A 10115-nucleotide genomic window follows, 5' to 3' on the forward strand; every position below is an offset into this window, starting at 1 on the left:
ACACATTTAATCACACAGACACACACACACACAGATGTCCTGCAGATGGTTTTACAGTTACCAGTTTGCTGTAGCTCTTGTCAATCTAATGGCCAGTTAGATTGAACACAAGGGAGGAGCTGGTCTCCGTCGGTCGTGATCCGATGCTCTGAGGCTTTGCAGGATGGAACCCAGAGTCTTATGGCAAAACACCCCAGCTTTAGACTTCTCAATTCCCACTTTCGCCTCTGGATTTTGCAATGTCATTCTGTAATCGTTAGTCCTTAAATGGGGTTAATCTCCGGGTTTTCCACTGTTATCGTTTGGTGGTTTTGTTGGTGGTTCCCATCCTTAGCTCTTCTTTGTCTTGCATTCAGGGTGCCTGCCTCACCACTGAGGTCATCAATGCTGCTAACATGTTTAGCGTCGGATACGGTGGATGTTTTCTGATTGTCTCCTGATGTTTCCAAGTCTCTCACGTCTTCTTGACCATCTGGACATTTCTGAGGCCTTTTCACAGACATCAGAATCTGGCTGATGCACCTTTACCAATGGCCCACGAGGCCGTTCCTTCCTGCTCTCAGAAAGGGTGGCTGGCCGAATATGGTCAAATCCTATCCTACATCAATCCATTTAATACATGATTATCCCTTCTCTTTCATTATGCAAAATGGAAACATAAAATCCTCCTCCTCTAACCCTGTAACCCCCATATTCCTCATCTTGTATTGAATTGTGATATTACCTTGCATGGCATGGTTTCTATGTATCAGGGAAAGGTTAGGAGGTACCAGCAAGGAAGGTCAGCAACCCCCGGGTGGGGTGTGAAACCACCCATCAACAGCCATTGCCCAGCAAGGAAGCTCCCATTCAATGATTCACCTGCCTGAGGCCACAGCAAGGGAATTGTTCCACCTTGCCGGGAGATTGAGCAATGCCCAGCCCCCACCCCAGATATGCCTGGACTGGGGCTTCCCAAGCACATGGGCTGAGGGTACAAAAACCAAACCCAAACCCAGGGGCCCATGCTTGGTCTTTCTCCTTCCCCCACCTACACTGCAAGCAAGAAGAACACTGAAGACTTGAGACTCCGACTAAGGGGAGTGGCCCAGATTTCAAGGGAGAAATCTGGGTGCTAGGGACTGCAAAATCCAGGAGCGATAGAAAAACGGCTTTGTCTCATTGTGCCCAGTCTAGGAGGGTTGGGAGTTCAGACTGTGCGCTTAGGTGTTTATTTCCTTTGGTAACTAACTCGGATTTGTTGCCTTTCACTTAATACCACTGAAAAATCTCTATTTTGTAACCAATAAACGTGTTGACCTGTTTAACTTGAGCAGTGAGTTTCCCTGAAGTGGATGGTAAATTCCTCAGTCATCAACGGCTGGTGTTGAGGCACTTTCCACTGATGAAGTCGGGAAGCAATTAATATTGTAGACAGCCTACTCCTGAGATACAGGGCTGCGATCAAGCTGGGTGATAACAGCACCTGGCGGGGGTGCTGCTGGTCCCTAGCAGGGCATTGTGAGATACAGCCCAGGCTGGAGAGGGTTCAGGGAGCACAGCGGTCCCTTGGTCCCAGGCTGCACTCAGGGGGATCCCATCACAGTGTCCCCCTCCAGCACCCACAGGCAATAGCGAGCCTCGAGGAGCAGCGTTTGGGCTTTGCTGTGAGGTGTCCCTTTCCAGTCGGTGCTCTGTCTCTTGTCCTGGACACACCCCTGTCAATCAGGAATTGCTCAGCTGTGCTCTGCAGAGAGCTGACTGGTGACACAGGGTGCAGCCCAGGACAGGACGGAGGTGTGGCAATGCTGAGCGTCACAGGCCATGGGCTTAGACAGCTAGAAAATCACAGGAACAACACGGATCCACACAGCGGAGTTAGGTGCCTAAACTCCCCGTACAGCGCATGGGCCACAAAGGCACCTTACAATACAACTCCCGAAATCCAGCTCACTGGGCAGGGAGCCAGCCAAGCCCTTGAATGGGAGAGACTGACGAGGGGGAGGTGTCCAAGCCCGACCCTTCTCTCACAGCACGCACCTGGGCTGTGTCCAGCTGCCTAGCGTAGCTCGGGGCGCGAGTACCAACCTCAGGGCAGAGTGTTACACACCAGGGCACACACCCCATGGGGATTGGGAGCTCGATAGTTTGATTTCACCCACCAAGAGCCAACTCCCCAGGCAGGGCAACAGCCTGAAGAGAGAGTCCCAGACACTCCCCTTGGGCCCTCTGCTCTGTCCTGCCACGGAGGCAAGCCTGCCTTTGGGCTCGATCTGTGGCTCAAGGAGGCCTGAGCCTGAGCTGGTGCTGCCAGCGTCACCCCCCACTGTCTGCAAGGGAGGAAGGATTGAACCAGGGTCCCCATGTTTCAGGTCAGTGTGTGGAGCACGGTGCTGTGGTGGGGCTCTCTCCCGCGCTCCTGTGGAAGTTGGTTCCCTGCGGCTAAATAAGGAAAGAGCTCGGGCCGGGGGATTGGATCACCGGGGTTTCCTAATTCCGACCTCTCGGGTGGGTTCCTGCTCCACTGGACAGTGTCATCCAAAGAACATTGTTAGAAATCAATCATGAAAAGATGCGGAACGACAGCAAGCCAGGGGGTTTCAGGACAGGGAGACCAATTCAGGCAATCAGAACAGCAGATAGGACACATTTGGAGCTCCTATGAGGCTCCAAGCAGACACGTTATAGAGACAGAAACTGGCCAGGAATTCTTGGAAACTGGGTCAACACTTATAAAAGTATCCGTTTGCGTTACGCTGAGGGGGTTTGGGGGGAGGGTGTAAACTATTTCCCTGAATCAAGATTCCACTGACAGCTCAGTCCACCATGTCAGCGAGAGAAGAGGTGCGGTACCTGGGAATGGGCCCCCCGGGGCCTTTAACACCACAGCCCTGGGGAGGGGGTGCTGAGAGGGACCATCCAGTGAGGAACACAAGTCCTTCTACCATCCACCACACCCTCTTTTGGAGCGGCTGCTGATGGCTCACCCCATCTGTGGGAACTGTTATCCCCTCTGCCACCCTCTATCTGGGGGTTTTCTCTTCTGCGCCTATCTAGCAGGGCAGCCCCCCTGTCTGAACCCCTGATCCGCTCCCAGTTTTGTCCCTCTGCCCAGCCCTCCCCTCCAGTTTCCCCCCTTCAGGGGGATTTTCCCTGCCTTTGGTTGCAGGGAGCAGATGCTGGAGGTGAGTGAGGGCAGCAACTTGCAGATGTCACTGAGCAGGTGATAAGAACAGAAGAGCAAAGAACGGCCAGACGGGGTCAGACCAAAGGTCCATCTAGCCCAGTGTCCGTCTGCCGACAGTGGCCAGTGCCAGGTGCCCCAGAGGGAATGAACAGACAGGAATCATGCCGGGATCCATCCCTTGTCGCCCCTTCCCCTGCTTCTGACAAACAGAGGTTAGGGACACCATCCCTGCCCATCCTGGCTAATCGCCATCGATGGACCGAGCCGCCAGGAATCTCTCTAGTTCCCTGTCGAACCTTTGGATCCCAGGACCCTGCTCAGGAACGTAGAAAGTTCTAATAAAGAAGCAGCTTCTGATACCAGGGGACTCCTCTTCCTCCTCCCCTCCCTTGGGGATGAGCAGCCCCCCGCCCCAGCTGTCTCTCTGCCCCGGCCCCCTATACCTCATCACCCCTTCAGCCTCCCTCCAAATGTTCCCTTCCCCCCATCACCTCTTCAGCCCCCCCTTCAGCCTCCCCAAACTGCCCTGGTCCCCTTCCCCTCATCGCCCCCCCCAACCTTCCCCCCCTCCTAGGCTCCTCCCCAGCTGCCCTTTCAGTCTTTCCCCCCTACAACCAACTGCCCTCCTTCAGCCTTACCCCCAAACCCCTCACCTAGCTGCCCCACATACCCCCTTTAGCCTCCCTCCCCCGCAACTGCCCCTTCACCCCCTCACCCACTCCCCTCCCTCTGCCTCTCCCCATATTCCCAGCTCCACCATGCTGAGGTTCCCTTCCCCACAACCATCTGCTTCCTTCCCATGGGGAACAGGAAATGCTTCTGAAAAAACCTTTTGTAAAGTAAAAACTAAAACAATCCAAGAAAGCCCCTCCCTTGCTTTGTGCTGGGCGCCCAGCTGTGGGTTTGTGTGTGTTCGGCTGAGGAGGGGTTGTTCTGAGCACACTCCCTTCAGGGAAGGGGTGGAGTTGGCCAAAGGGGCACCTTGAATCCTTAGCAGAGAATTCCTTTCTCCACGATGTTAGCTGAGCGTTGCTGTTCAATGTCACCTGACGAATGCAGCATTTGAAACAATCTGACGGTAAATCCCTTGCCCTCTCAGTTGCTGGAGTTCTCACACCCTCTGCTCTTGGGAGCTCACCACAGGACACGGCGTCTTATTTCCAGAGCATCTTGGAGATTAGACGGAGGAACCTGCACCCCAAACCCCTCATCCTCAACCCCACCCCAGAGCCCGCACCCCCAGCCGGACCCCTCACACTCTTGCACCCCAACCCTCTGCCCTAGCCCTGAGCCCCTCATCCCTGGCCCCACCCAACAGCCCACACCCCAACCCTCTGCCCCACCTGAGCCCCCTCCCACACACTGAACCCTTCAGCCAACCACACAGCGTCCATGTGCAGAATGAAGTTTGGAATGTGCAGCAACGTACAGGGGAGGGGTCACCCCTCATCTCCATATTGGTGCACAGAACAACATTCATTCCGCACGGTTACCCCCAAATCTCTGTCAGGAATAATAAGGAGGTGACATTTTCAACAGGTCCGACTCCTACCAGCATCTATCAACTGGGAGCATTAGAAATCTCTGTGCCTCCCACCCATGTTGCACTGAAATAAAGGATAGAAAGAATATAACCTTAAAGAGAAAGAAGATTTATTAAGGGATAGATACAACTGGGGGAAGATTCACTGTGGGGAACACTACAAATACCTACCCATAGATTCCAGCAAGGGGCATAAAGGACCCTTAAACGGTCCTTTGGTTAAACTAATAAATGCCTGAAAAATAATGACTCTCTCTCTCCAAGCTGCAGAAGGAGGACACCGACAACGGACGGTCCGTCTCAGGATCTCTGGAGCATCGGAGGATCTGGCTCTCTACTGCCGAAGCAGGAGATCAACAGATCTGGGCCGACAGCAAAGCCTCCACTGGGGCCTTTGGTGGATGACAGGAGTCAGGTAAGTATCCGAGTCCTTGACAGATGTTAGGAGCCGGAGTCTTGATCCGATGCCGCGCAAAGAGCCTGGCCGTGGCTGCCTCCATGGTGGACAGCGCCTGCGTCACCCCCGACCCTCCCTCGTACGCTCGCGCTGGCGCACATTCCTGAGGCGCACGCTGACGGGCCCTGCCCCCACCGGGCCCAGCCAGTTCTCTGCCCCTCCGGTTCCCTCAGGGACACAGAGTTTTGGTGGGAAAATGCCAGGAAGAAAGGGTACCAAGATGGAGTTCAAACCCTTCCAATCATGTACGCCATCTTGAATTTCTAAACTCCATTTTAATTGCAGTAACATTCAAAACAGAATATGACCATGTACCAAAATCGCCTTACAGCACACGGACATAACAGATGAGAGGAAACACTGCTCCTGACTTTCCACCTGTCTGTCACATCTTGAATTTCATACATTGACCGATGAGAATAAAGGGCTCTCAGGTGACCTGCAGACCAACAGTTGTTCATAGGAATTACTCAGCAAGTATTTTAGAAGACCTGGAACACTGGAGGAAATCATCAACTGCTAAGAGACAATTAATGGAGAGAAGCAGCAAGAGGAATCCCATACTTTGGATTGGTTGTGTCTTATTTCCCTGATTTGAAAAGAGACCAAAAGGACCTGAGTCTCCTCGCTGTGGATAGCCCCCTGCTCGGCCAGTCAGCATTGAGACGCTGAGGGGCGGGAGGCTGAGAGGTCTCACCAGATGTCTCAAAGGAGGACCCTGATCACCATCAGAGGGGATCACTCTCAGATCCGGACCCACCCCTTTGGGAGGACCTCCCGCAATGTGAGCAACCCCCTCCCTCGCCCACACGCCACACACACCCCTCCTTGGTAGAGGGAGGGAAACTGGGAAAAGGGGGAAAGGAAGCAAGAGATGAGGAGAAAGAGGGAGGAAAAGGGAAACCAAAAAGGATAAACCCCCAGGTCCCCAGTGATTCCAAGGGTCACAGTCCGAGGTAGGAAATCAAATCCTGCCCCCTTAAGCCAGTGTTTTCTGTGCCGAGAATTCTGCCTGCAGCAGGTGCATCAGACCCAACAGGTTCCAAACCTCTCGGAGCCTCTGACCTTGTCCAAGGGAAGTTCGTTTTCTGGCACAACCAGGGGTAGGAAAGGAGAAAACTCCACAGAGGCTCCTCCTCACGCTCACAGACATGAATCCGAATTCTCCCCCCGTCCTCGAGGGGAGACGTGGAAAAGGAGACGTGCGGCAGCAAAGCCGGGGGGGGGTCTCAGAGACTGCCCTGGCCCTGCACCTCGGCCCTGCCCGGCTGATGTCGGGGTCTCTCGGGGAGGTCACCCCCTCCCCACCACCTTTGCCAAATGGGCTGAGTTCCTGCAAAAGGCCTTGGTGATGTCACTGCCCTACCCACCCCTCCCCTCCAAGCTGGTGTCCTGCCCCTGCCCAGCCTCTTTGGAGGTTGGAGTTGTTGCCCCTGGATCTAGGGTTGCCAACTTCCGCACCCAACAAAACTGAACACCCTTGCGCTCCCCTTCGCCGAGGTCCCGGCCCGCTCACGCCATCTCCCTCCCCTCCGTCGCTCCCTCTCCCCCACGCTCCCTCACTCGCTCATTGTCACCGCGCTGAGGAGGGCTGGGGAGGGTCCCTTTTGAACTGGGTGTTGTCGGGACGGACCTGGGAAGGAGCGCTGCCTGCCAAGCACCTTTAGGAGGAGGCGTCCCTCCCTGTCAGAAAATCATCTCCCTCCCTCAGCTCAGTGGTGGCCTGAATTGCCCCTTCTCCCGGCAGAGCCAGAGGATTGGAAGCCTCACTCATTGCCACACTCAGTGCTTTCTACACACACAGACTCACACACACATCTTGCAAGGAAAACCTCACCAAGGAGCCACATGCACCTGTGGCTTCCCTGCACCCTTGCTCTCCAGAATCCAATCACCAGGAAAGCTTGTCGGGCCCAGAGCTGGCAGGGCGTCCGGTGCTGGAGTATTGAAGCTACAGTGACGGCACTCAGAGGAAAGATGCTGATTGAGTTAAAAATTGGCCGGTCAGGTTTCCAGTCCCCTCACAGGTCATTCCCTCACTCGAGCAAAGGGGCACATCTCAATTCTCAGCTGGCTCAGTCGAGCTGCATCGTTCTTGTTTCCACTCAGTCAGGTTTGAGGCCTGTTTTGCACCCTGTCTTTGAGAAGACAGTCAGAAACTACTCTCTGAAATAGCAAATGCAGGAGGATGTGTTATCGCTCCTGCCCCAACACAGACAGACAAAGAGAGAAATGTTCTCGCTTTGAGGGTGGGACTCCCTGCCCTTGGCCAAAGACGAGCACCTCTCTTTGACCTTTGTCGCTCATTCAGCTTTTCTTTCAACAGGGAGCCCGAGAGCTCAGGTGCTGGAGCGCTGCGTTTGTCAGTGAAGGTCGGTGAGCTCTGTCATAAATATAAAGGGAAGGGTAAAGACCTTTAAAATCCCTCTCACCTGTAAAGGGTTAAGAAGCTAGGATAACCTCGCTGGCACCTGACCAAAATGACCAATGAGGAGACAAGATACTTTCAAAAGCTGGGGGGAGGGAGAAGCAAAGCCTCTCTCTCTGTTTGTGTGATGCTTTTGCCGGGGACAGAACAGGAACGGAATCTTAGAACTTAGTAAGTAATCTAGCTAGATGTGCGTTAGAGTCTGATTTCTTTAAATGGCTGAGAAAATAAGCTGTGCTGAATGGAATGGATATTCCTGTCTTTGTGTCTTTTTGTAACTTAAGGTTTTGTCTAGAGGGATTCTCTATGTTTTGAATCTCATTACCCTGTAAGGAATTTACCATCCTGATTTTACAGAGGTGATTCTTTTTACTTTTTCTTCTATTAAAATTCTTCTTTTAAGAAACTGAATACTTTTTCATTGTTCTTAAGATCCAAGGGTTTGGGTCTGTGGTCACCTATGCAAATTGGTGAGGATTTTTATCAAACCTTCCCCAGAAAGGGGGGTGTAACATTTGGGCGGATTTTGGGGGGAAAGACATTTCCAAACGGACTCTTTCCTAATAATAATATCGGTTAGACTTTGGTGATGGCAGCGAAAGTCCAAGGGCAAAAAGTAAAATAGTTTGTACCATGGGGAAGTTTTAACCTAAGCTGGTAAAAGTAAGCTTAGGAGGTTTTCATGGAGGTCCCCACATCTGTACCCTAGAGTTCAGAGTGGGGAAGGAACCTTGACAAGCTCTAATGTCATTTGGCTCTTCTACCAGCAAGTCAAAACACAGGAAGGCTTTCCTCATTTGACAGTACTGGGGTTGTCGGAGGGTCTGTCCACACTGCACACTGAGCCTGTCTCTATGTGGCCTGGGCTTGCTGACTGGTGTTCCCAAGCCAGTGTTTGAGCATCCAGACTGCAGTGGAAACTCAGGGCTCAGACTGTGTCTATCCTACCGCAGTAAGTCGTCCTAAGTTACGCTGCTCCAGCTACATGAATAACAGAGCTGGATTTGACATAGCTTAGGTGAACTTACTGCTGTGTCTACACTGGGCTGGGTCGATGGGAGACGCTCTTAGGTCGACTTACCTTCCTGCTGTTGTTCCCTGCACTTAAGACGGAAGAATCCCATGCACTACTACAGGCTGGGGACTGACTGGCTAAGTGGCAGTTCTGCAGAAAGAGACCTGGGGATTACAGTGGATGAGAAGCTGGATATGAGTCAGCAGTGTGCCCTTGTTGCCAAGAAGGTTAACGGCATATTGGGCTGCATTAGTAGGAGCATTGCCAGCAGATGGAGGGAAGTGATTCTTCCCCTCTCTTTGGCACTAGTGAGGCGAAAATCTGGAGTATTGCGATCCGTTTCGGCCCCCACCTACAGAAAGGATGTGGACAAACTGGAGAGTGTCCAGCAGAGGGCAACAAAAATGATTAGGGGGCTGGGGCACATGATGGATGAGGAGAGGCTGAGGGAACTGGGATTAGTTAGTCTGCAGAAGAGAAGAGCGAGGGGAGATTTGACAGCAGCCTTCAACTACCTGAAGGGGGGTTCCAAAAAGGATGGAGCTTGGCTGTTCTCAGTGGTGGTAGAAGACAGAACAAGAAGCAATGGTCTCAAGTTGCAATGGGGGAGATCTAGGTTCACTCGGAGGGTGGTGAAGCACTGGAATGGGTTACCTAGGGAGGTGGTGGAATCTCCTTCCTTAGAGGTTTTTAAGGCCCAGCTTGACAAAACCCTGGCTGGGATGATTTAGTGGGTATTGGTCCTGCTTTGAGCAGGGGGTCGGACTAGATGCCCTCCTGAGGTCTCTTCCAACCCTAATCTTCTGTAATTGTATGATTCTATCAGTCCTTTGTCCATCCCCTCAGATGGCACCGACTTCCCCTCTGGCCAGTGGGTGCTCAACTCCCGCTCTGCCCCAGACCCCCCCTACTCCACACCTTCCCCCAAGCACCGCCCCACCTTTTCCTGCCCCACCCCCCAATCACCCCTTCCTCTAAACCTTTGCCCATTCTCTTCCTGCCCCTGCTCCATCCCCGCCCTGCTTCTATCCCACCCCTTCCCCCAAACCCCCACCCTGCCTCTTCCCCGTCTCCTTCCCCAAGTATGCCATGTCCCCGTGTTATACTTAGAAATGAAAACCAGCAGGGTATTTTTTAGGGGATAAGGCAATATGCCATGTTTATTGTGAATACAGAAAGAATTAAAGTAAGCGATCAGTTATAGCTGTAACATTCCATTCTCTCACACATTCATTCACTCATACATAGAGTCCTGCAAGGTTGTTATAGTTACCAGCCTGGAGGTTGCTCGTGCCAAGTTACTGGCCAGGTGGCCTGGACACGAGGATGGAACCAAGTCTTGTCAGATGCGCATCCAATGCTCCTGGAGGGTGGTTGCAGTACCAGACTCAAAGTTCTCAGTTTTTAGAGTCTGTCTTTATAGGAGTTCATCCTCATTCAAATCCATAGGGTTTGCTTTGTCATGCTGTTTTCACATTTGAAGTGATAATCAATCACTGTTCTCAT

The 10115-nt window shown here is 52.7% G+C and overlaps 1 protein-coding gene across 1 annotated transcript in view; it reads left to right on the forward strand.

Moving 5' to 3' along the window:
- Positions 1-10115, forward strand: part of LOC102930774 (class I histocompatibility antigen, F10 alpha chain) — a 1343638-nt gene that overhangs the window by 902844 nt on the left and 430679 nt on the right. The window lies entirely within an intron of this gene.

This window comes from Chelonia mydas, chromosome 4 (genome assembly GCF_015237465.2).
Source record: "Chelonia mydas isolate rCheMyd1 chromosome 4, rCheMyd1.pri.v2, whole genome shotgun sequence".
In the NCBI taxonomy this organism is placed as follows: domain Eukaryota; kingdom Metazoa; phylum Chordata; order Testudines; family Cheloniidae; genus Chelonia; species Chelonia mydas.